The sequence below is a fragment of the Leptonychotes weddellii genome, chromosome 4 (assembly GCF_054177405.1).
Source record: "Leptonychotes weddellii isolate Sample4059 chromosome 4, ASM5417740v2, whole genome shotgun sequence".
Taxonomy (NCBI): domain Eukaryota; kingdom Metazoa; phylum Chordata; class Mammalia; order Carnivora; family Phocidae; genus Leptonychotes; species Leptonychotes weddellii.
The window spans coordinates 91599697-91608818 of NC_138372.1; the positions used below are offsets into that span (position 1 = coordinate 91599697).

At 34.7% G+C, this 9122-nt stretch overlaps 1 pseudogene; it reads right to left on the reverse strand.

Annotated features, from left to right (window-relative positions):
• Positions 1–8303: 8303 nt before the first annotated feature.
• On the reverse strand, positions 8304–8682 carry LOC102730848 (large ribosomal subunit protein eL31 pseudogene; annotated as a pseudogene).
• Positions 8683–9122: the final 440 nt, after the last annotated feature.

Below are 9122 nucleotides of genomic sequence, written 5' to 3' on the forward strand. Positions count from 1 at the left end.
TTCCACATATGAGTGAAATCATATGGTATTTGTCTTTCTCTGACTGACTTATTTCACTTACCATAATACCCTCTAGTTCCATCCAAGAAAGAAAAATTTCATTCTTTTTGATGGCTGAGTAATATGAATAAATACATATATATTTATTGTATTATATGTAAGTTGTATATAAATATAATAATAAAAACAAATTTATATATAAATATATAAATAATATATATAAATAATATATAAAGTAAATTTTTATATAAATATAAAAAAATTAAATATAAAAATAAATTTACATATGAATATAAATATAAATTATATATTTATATAAAAATAAATACATATATAATAATATAAATACCTGTAAATATAAATATAATTTAATTAAATATATATTTATTTATATATACTTATAAATATAAGTACTTATTGTATATTATTTTATATTATTTATAAATATACTTACATTATTATTTACTTATATATATTTATTTATATTATGTGTTATATATTTATTATATTTATATATCATATATAAATATAAATTGTATATTCATGTGATTTATATTAAACATATATATGTATCTCACCTCTTCTTTATCCATTCATCAGTCAATGGACATTTGAGCTATTTCCATATTGGGCTACTGTGGATAGTGCTGCTGTAAACACTGGGGTGCATATGTGCCTTAGAATCGGTATTCTTGTATCCTTTGGATAAATACCTAGTAGTGCAATTGCTGTAGGGTAGTTCTATTTTTAACTTTTTGAGGAACCCCCATACTGTTTTCCACAGTGGCTGCACCAGTTTGCATTCCCACCAACAATGCAAAAGAGAGTTTCCCTTTCTCTGTATCCTCGCCAACATCTTGTTTCCTGTGTTGCTAATTTTAGCCATTCTGACAGGTGTGAGGTAGTAAGTATCTCATTGCACTTTTAATTTGTATTTCCCTATTGATGAGTCATGTTGAGCATTTTCTCATGTGTCTGTTAGCCATTTATATGTCTTCTTGGGAGAAATGTCTGTTCATGTCTTCTGCCCATTTCTTAACTGAACTTTTTATTTTGGGGGTGTTGAGTTTGATAAGTTCTTTATAGATTTTGGATATTAACCCTTTATCCAATATATCAGCTGCAAATATCTTCTCCCATTCATTAGTTGCTTTTTAGTTTTGTTGATTGTTTCCTTTGCTGTGCAGAAGTTTTTTTATCTTGATGAAGTCCCAATAGTTCATTTTTGCTTTTGTTTGCCTTGCCTTTGGAGACATGTTTAATAAGAAGTTGCTGTGGCCAAGGTTAAAGAGGTTGCTCCCTGTGTTCTCCTCTAGGATTTTGATGGATTCCTGTCTCATATTTAGGTCTTTCATCCATTTTGTATTTATTTTTGTGTCTGGTGTAAGAAAATAGTCCAGTTTTATTCTTCTGCATGTTGCTGTCCAATTTTCCCAACACCATTTGTTGAAAAGACTGTCTTTTTTCCACTGGATATTCTTTCCTGCTTTGTCAAAGATTAGTTGACCATAGAGTTGTAGATCCATTTCTGGGTTCTTTATTCTGTTCCATTGATCTATGTCTCTGTTTTTGTGGCAGTACCATACTGTCTTGATGATTATAGCTTTGTAATACAACTTGAAGTCTGGGTGTGATGCCTCCAGCTTTGGTTTTCTTTTTCAACATTACTTTGGCTATTTGGAGTCTTTTCTGGTTCTATATAAATTTTGGAGTTGTTTGTTCTAGCCCTGTGAAAAATGCTGGTGCTTTTTTGATAGGGATTGTACTAAATATGTAGATTGCTTTGGGTAGTACAGACATTTTAACAATATCTGTTCTTCCCATCCATGAGCATGGAATGTTTTTCCACTTTTTGGGTCTTCCTCAATTTCTTTCCTAAGTGTTCTACAGTTTTCAGAGTACAAATCTTTTACCTCTTTGGTTACTAAACCAAGACAAACTTTAAATCTAATGTTAAGGTAAAATACATTTTCAGCCTCACAAGTTGTCAAAAATTTTACCTACCATGGCTCCCTTTTTTTGAAACAGATTACATGATATCCTTCAATAAAATGAAAGGGAAAGCCAAAAAAAAGAAAAGAAAACATGGGACCCAGGAAACAAAATCCAACACATGAGATGAGAGAGGTGAAGATTAATAATAAAAGCAAGTCTGCAGGCAAAATCTTGCTGCACTCCAGCAATCCACCAACCCATGCTAAAGCAGAGGGCAGATAACCCCAAGAGGAAGTTGTCAAAAAAAAAAAGAATGATGCAATGCATTTGACCATTCTGACAGGACTTGTAGAACTCTTTTGTTGGAGTTTCCAGGAAGAATTAGAGATTGTGTATGGAACACAACCAAAAGGGGTTGGTGAGGGGAAAGAACAAAGACAATTACTGATTCCAAGAAAAACAAAATATTGTGCAACAAAGGTAAAAGTAAATTGTGGCATACTCTATGAATTTAACTGTAAATAGCATCTACATAGTAATTAATAATGTGAATAATTAATGTTCACTTAATTAAAATAAGATATAAATGTTTGGGAAAGATTAGAAGAAAAGGCATGGAAAATAAGTGTGTGTGCAATTAGGATGGGAGGAAAGCTATTATGAAAAAAAAGAGATAAATCCTACATGCCATAGTAGAAAGCAAGAGATAGTGCTTAACCTATAAAATCAAATAACTATATAGGCAATATTTAGCCATACGGAAGCAAGTGCCCAAAGAATCAGCTTATTTAGTTAAAATGGTTACCTCTGGAGTGATAAAAATGAGAAAAAGTGGGAGCTTCTCTTTTGCTCCCTTTGCTCGTTGAAACTATGTAGATATATATTTTAACAAAAACATAATCTAAATTAAAATAAAAATAAAGAGCTAAGCAAAAAAATTATTACATTCAGAAAAATAAAAATTGTACAATAAGAGAAACTGGTCATAATATGTGAGTCCCCTGTAAAAAATATGTAATCATATTCTAAATGTTGATTGTTAATTTATTAAAAAGCCTGATAAAAACCACATCGGTTCATGTGAAAAGAGAAAGATTTACTTATGCATTTCCCCCATAAGACTGCAAGACCTGAGGTGTGCTTTCCCAGGGTATGGACACGGGTTACAAGTAGTATTAGAATAATGGGGAAAAGAGAAAAATAAAGGCTCCATTACAGCACTATTTAGCAAAAAATATGATAGAGTATATTATGAGATCACAATGAAGTCCCATCTAAATTATGTTGCGTCAGTAAAATATTCTGGAAAAGACCTCTGACCTCTTGAGATCATGTTAATAAGGTTTAAAATAAAGAGAGATGGGAACTACAGACAGAGAGTAGCACGTAGAAAGGGGAAGAAAAATGGAATGTAGTTTGAGGTGTTTTAGGAACTACCATTAGTTTGTAATAGCTACTGCAAAATGTGTCTGCTACTTTTGCCATAAGCATCTTTGCCACAAGCATTTTCATCACAAACATTTTGCCACATAACTAACAGCCTATAAGGAAATTTTGCCATAAAAATAAAAGAGGGACTTTCATTAAGAACATAATGAAACATGAAAAATTAATAACAAAATTAAAAGATTTTATTATGGGATATAAAATATCTGAATACATTCAAAATTATATTGTAGATTCATGTAACAGATTTTATTTTGTGGATTTTACCAAAGCATTGTTTTCAAAGTTTTTCATTCACAGTATTACACATATTTTTTTGCTTGTTGATTTGTCTCCTTTGGCATCACACTTTTTCTTTTTTTTCATTAAATGTTTTTCTTTTGTTAAGAGAGGTGTCAGTTTCCAAAATGCATATTTATAACTGAGCTTTGTATTGCACTGTGAAAGCCTTCTACACTGTTGTTCTTGATGCACTGTCACATGTCCACTGATAGATGTTCTAAAGCTCTATGGGAAATGTGGGTTCAAAACTCTGCACTACTGTATAGACCATGGTGAGAGCTAAGGTCTATATAATATATAAAACATCTGTGTTCAGGGTTTTGTATGGACATGAGTTTTCAATTCAATTTCGATGAATACCAAGGAGTATGACTGCTGGATCATATGGTAAGGGTGTGTTTAGTTTTGTAAACATCTGCCAAATTGGGGTTGGGGGGAGTGCAGTTGAAGATGGCAGCATAAGAAGACCCTGCACTCACCTCCTTCCACAGACCAAATCTACAGCTACATATAGAATAATTCTGAAAAGGACATGAGAACTAGCTGAATAGCTCTTCCACATCAAAGAATTTAAGCCACATCAAACCAGGTAAGAGAGACAAAGATACAGTCCCACCAAACCCCACTTCCAATGCAGTGGAATAAGATTCCATCCTTATGGAAGCAGGAAGGATGTAACAAATATGGAGTGTATCCCTGAAGAACAAGGGGTTTGAGGCCCACATCACTTCCCATCCTTGGAACCTGCACTGATAATATGAGACCCTAAAACACCTGGCTTTAAAACCAATGGGTCTTATGTCCAGGAGATGCAAAAGGCTGTAAGAAACTGACTCTGAACTTAAAGAGCTCATATAGAGGCAACCCACAGAATGGGAGAAGATATTTGCAAATGACACTACAGATAAAGGGCTGGTATCCAAGATCTATAAAGAACTTCTCAAACTCAACACCCAAAAAACAAATAATCAAGTCAAAAAATGGGCAGAAGACATGAACAGACACTTCTCTGAAGAAGGCATACAAATGGCTAACAGACACATGAAAAGACGTTCATCATCATTAACCATCAGGGAAATTCAAATCAAAACCACATTGAGATACCACATTACACCAGTTAGAATGGCAAAAATGGACAGGGAAAGAAACAACAAATGTTGGAGAGGTTGTGGAGAAAAGGGAACCCTCTTACACTGTTGGTGGGAATGCAAGTTGGTGCAGCCACTTTGGAAAACAGTGTGGATGTGCCTCAAAAAGTTTAAAATAGAGCTACCCTATGACCCAGCAATTGCACTCCTGGGTATTTACCCCAAAGACACAGATGTAGTGAAAAGAAGGGCCATATGTGTGGGAAACAGAACGCCACAACGGCCACTGGTACATGTTCACTCAGACTCCGAGATCTCTGAGAAAACTCGAGATTGCAGGGTTAAAAATAACCTGAAAGGATCAGAGTGAAATGCTCTTGGGATGTGTGAGGTCAGTTCTAGAGTACGCAGCAGAAGATGTTTTGTAGGTAGGAAGCCAGCTGTAAACAGCACACTGTGCACTCCCCTCTTTGTTCCCTTGTCCTGTAAACAGCACATTGGGCACTCCCCTCTTTGTTCCTTTATTCTCTTTTAAAGATTCTTACGTGCTTGACTAATCCTGGGTACGTGGAGGAATATGCCTTACTACGCCCCTGCTGTAAATCACTATAGATCTATATCACTGTAGAAGGTATATAAGAGTATGGAAAATAAACCTCGGCACCTTGGGATGTTCGCTCGGGGTCCCCTGTGCCTCGCTTTACTGTCGTCTCTTTTTCTCAGTTCCTTCGCTGCCCCAGGTCCACGACTCTCAGAGGTCAACAATATGCACCCCAATGTTCATAGCAGCAATGTCCACAATAGCCAAACTGTGGAAAGAGCTGAGATGTCCTTCAACAGATGCATGGATAAAGAAGATGTGGTCCATATATACAATGGAACATTAGCCATTGGAAAGGATGAATACCCAACTTTTACATCAACATGGATGGGACTGGAAGAGATTATGCTAAGTGAAATAAGTCAAGCAGAGAAAGTCAATTATCATATGGTTTCACCTATTTGTGGAACATAAGGAATAGCATGGAGGACATTAGTAAGGAGAAGGAAGGGAAAAATGAAGGGGGGGGGGAATCAGAGGGAGAGATGAACCATGAGAGACTATGGACTCCAAGAAACAAACTGAGGGTTTTAGAGAGGAGGGGGATGGGGGGATTTAATGCCCATCTTTTTCAAACTCTTATAAAAAAAAAAATCAAAGAGGAAGGAGTACTTCCAAATATATTTTACAAGGCCAACATTACCATGATACCAAAATCAGACAAGCACATCACAATAAAAAAAGAAAAATTATGGGCCAATATCCCTGATGAACATAGATGCAAAAATCTTCAACAAAATTTTAGCAACTAAATTCAACAATACATTAAAAAGATCACATTCCATGATCACGTCAGATTTATTCCAGGGAATAAATTTATGTTTCAACATCTACAAATCAATCAACATCCTACACTACATTAACAAAATGAAGATAAAAATCATATGATCTCTCAATAGGTACTGAAAAAGCATTTGACAAAATTCAATATCCACTTATGATTAAGCTCTCACAAAGTAAGTAAAGAAGAAATGTACCTCAACATAATAAAGACCATATATGACAAGCCAAAAGCTAACACTATATTCCTTGGGAAAAAGCTGAAAGCCTTTCCTCTAAGATCAGGAACAAAACAAGGATGCTCACACTCACCACTTAACATAGTATTGGAAGTTGTAACCAGAGCAATTAAGCAAGAAAAAGAAATAAAATGCATAAAAATTTAAAAGGAAGAAGTAAAATTGTCACTATTTGGGGATTACATCACTTCATACATAGAAAACCCTAAAGACAACACCAAAAAAAACATTAGAACTAATAAACTCAGTAAAGCTGCAGGATACAAAATCAACATACAAAAATCGGTCATGTTTTTATATACTAATGACAAAATATCAAAATGATAAGTTAAGAAAAAATCCTATTTACAATTTCATCAAAAAGAACAAAATATCTAGGAAAAAATTTAACCAAGGAGGTGAAATACCTGTACACAGAAAACTACAAGGCATTTATGAAAGAAATTGAAGAAGCATAAACAAATGGAAAGACATTCTGTGCTCATGGATTAGAAGAATTAATATTGTTAAAATGTCCATACCCAAAGCAATTTATAGATTCAATGCCATCCCTATCAAAATTGCAATGGCATTTTTCACAGAAATATAACAAACAACCCTAAAATGTATATAGAACCACAAAAGATCCCAAATAACCAGAGAAATCTTCAGGGAAAAAAAAAAGAACAAAGCTGGAGGTATCATACACCCTGATTTCAAACTATATTACAAAGCTATAGTAAGGAAAATGGTACAGTATTGGCATAAATAACAGACAAGCGTATCAATGGAACAGAATCGAGAACACAGAAATAAAACCATGCATAAATGGTGAATTAATTTATGACAAAAGAGGCAAGAATACACAATGGGAAAAGAATAAGTCTCTTAATAAATATGGTATTGAGGAAACTGGACAGCCACATGCAAAAAATTGAAACTGGACTACTATCTTACACCACATATAAAAACTAATGCAAAATGGATTAAAGACTCGAATATAAGACCAGAAACAATTAGACTCCTAAAAGAAAACAGGTGGTAAGTTCCTTGACATCATTCTTGGCGATATCACCACTTTTTTGGATCTGACTCCAAAAGCAATGGCAACAAAAGCAAAAATAAATAAATGGGACTACATCAAACTAAAAAGCTCTGTACAGAAAAGAAAACAATCAGCAAAATAAAAAGGCAACCTACTGAATGGGAAAAGATATTTGCAAATCATATATCCAATAAGAGGTTAATATCCAAAATATATGAAGAACACCTACGACTCAATAACCAAAAAACCAAACAATCCAATTACAAATGGGCAAAGGATCTGAATAGACATTTTTCCAAAGAAGACACACAGATAGCCAATAGGTACATGATAATATTGGTTTCAGAAGTAGAATTTAGTGATTCACCACTTACGTATAACACCCAGTACCCATCATAACAAGTGCCGTCCTTAGTACCCATCATCCATTTAATCTATCCCCTCACCTACCTCCCTTCCAGCAACCCTCAGTTCGTTCTCTATCATTGAAGTCTCTTATGGTTTGCTTCCCTCTCTCTTAAAAAGTACTGGGTGATGGGCATTAAGAAGGGCATGTGATATGATAAGCACTGGGTGTTGTATGCAGCTAATGAATCATTGAACTCTACACCAAAAACTAATGATGTACTATATGTTGGCTAATTGAATTTAAATTTTAAAAAAAAAAGAAAGAAATCTTCATTCCAAAAAAAAAAGAACTGCTGATTTTTCAGTTCCTTCAGCTTTTTACTTGTTAGGACAGAGTGAAAACCTTGATTCCTTACCTCTCTCCTGGATTTTATGTCACTCAGTGATGACCTCATTCTGCCTGTCTTTCTTGGAATAGTTATTTTCTTGTATCAAGGTATTTTATATCAATTGGAAAGCACTTTTTTTGCAGTTTTATACCTTTATTTGACAATCAGCGGTTAGTTCTCATCCACATTAACTATCTGTAGATTTTTGAAAGTGGTGACAGGTACATAGGTAACAAATTTATAGAGCTTGTTTGGTGAATCTTCATCCTCGTTACATTTTCTGGACAACCACACACGGACACAGTATGGAACGAACATTCCTTATTCCTTTGGCCCAGATAGTTTTATTGAGCCTGGTGTCAATGCACACATCTGGAGTTGCCATCTCCTTCAGGGCAAATTTCCAGATCTCTTTGAGTGTCCAAGGGGCACACTTCTTGAAACCCATTCCATGGATGCACTTGTGACCATTGATGATGCATTCTCTGGTCACTACCTCATTGATAACAGAATGGTCTTTCTTCTTGTCACCCTTCTTTGTGGAAGCCATGCTGCTGGGCCCTGGTTGGAAAGCTGGAAAGCAATTTTAGTCTTTGTCATTATCTACTTACAGCCTTTAAATATAAAATCTCCATCTTACAGCCAAATGGATCTGTTAAATCCAGGAATTCCAAAAAACCATGCCTTACCAGTGTGCCCATTGGAAGGGCTCTGATGTACTAACAGCCCAGAAGTGGCTTTTCTCTTCTTCTGAGTTTCTTTGGGCTGAGGTGTAGCTGTCAGTACAATTACAGACAGCCCTTAATTTTGGTGAGCATGATCTTCTGACATAGTGAAGTTACTGTCTATGTTAACTTTACCTATCAGAATCAAATATTCTACCTGGTTGCAGTATACAATGGGTTCTGTTCTTTTTTTTCCCAATGGGTTTTTGTTCTATTTTTACATATGCAAAACCAAAAAAAAGAAGAAAAACAACAAGAAGATCAG